This window comes from Anser anser (genome assembly GCF_964211835.1).
Source record: "Anser anser genome assembly, chromosome: 27".
Classification (NCBI taxonomy): Eukaryota; Metazoa; Chordata; class Aves; order Anseriformes; family Anatidae; genus Anser; species Anser anser.
This window is the reverse complement of record NC_139748.1, coordinates 6,900,188-6,901,441: the sequence shown is the minus strand read 5'-3', so window position 1 is coordinate 6,901,441 and position 1,254 is coordinate 6,900,188.

The window sequence follows — 1,254 nt, the reverse complement described above, 5'->3', positions numbered from 1 at the left end:
CCCTTCGGGTGCCCGGGATAAGCATCCCATCCTGTCCACCTCCAGCCCCACTTGCTCCGTGCCCACCCATGCACCGTGCCGGTGCAGGCCGCGTCCTCGCTTCGTCCCATCCCCTGTGGCCATCCCGAGACATTTGGCAGCTTGAACCTGACCTCGGCAGCGATTCCCAGCAGCTCAGTGATGACCGGGCTGCGCAAGTGGGGCTGGAGGAGCTGCTGGCAGCCCGGCTCCTGCTAATCTGGGAATTGTATGCCAGGAAGCACACACCCAGCCGACCTGCCCCAGACAAAGCCCGCCGTGTACGCGCCCGCTCTCCCCAGGCGTTCCTCTGCGCTGCTCCGGACTATTTCTGAGCAGTCCCCAGCGGGAGGCCACGCTGGCTCCCTCCCTGGACTTCCCCCGAGGGCTGGGCACCTGCCTGGGGTGCAGCCCCGGAGCTTGGCCCTCCTGCGAGCAGCCAGGGCTCCTGGCACCGCTCGAGATGCTCTCACAGCCATCTCGCGCTCCTGCTGGTCCCTGGAGCACATCACAAAATGGGGCTGTGGCACCTAAACTCTCCTGGCTAGCCTGGAACATCCCATGAGAGATGAATTCCCTCCCTGATTGTCTCTGGGGTTTTTACTCTGGATCCTAACGGTGGAAAATTAACCAGAGCCATCATTAATTTCTTACAAAATTTGCATGGCAGAGCTATTGTGGCAATAGGTCATTCCTACATCGCCTTTCTGGGTACCAAAACTCTGTCCTTGACACATCCTAGAAGCCTTGAGCTCCAAATAAACTTGACTTCTGTATAAAGCAGCCCGAGATTTCCCAGAGAAAAGCGCTATATAAAATGCTGGTATTATTAGCAGTCTCCCTCTGCCAGGTCATATGTCAGACACCCGCGCCTGGCTCGGAGGTGTTAGGAGGAAGGGTTTGCCTTGGCTGACTCACTTCAGAGCAGCTCGTTTCAGGGTTACGCGCACCTCCCTGGGAAGCAGCTGGTGTCATCTGCCAAACTGGGTCTGGCAGAGATGTCAGAGTCATTTCCACAGCCTCCGAGCATCCCTGGTCGGCGCAGCCCTTGTCCCTGCGCACGGGTGGGACGTGGAGCCGTCCTCGCTGAGCCGTCCTCGGCGCTGCTCGGCGCAGGGCGGCGGAGGCGAGCGGGCTGGGTTGTTCTGCTCTCCCCTTCGAGGGCAGAACTGGGCCCATCGCCTCGACAAGAAGCTGCACGTTCACGTGATGCTCCCACATCCTGCTCAAGGTATT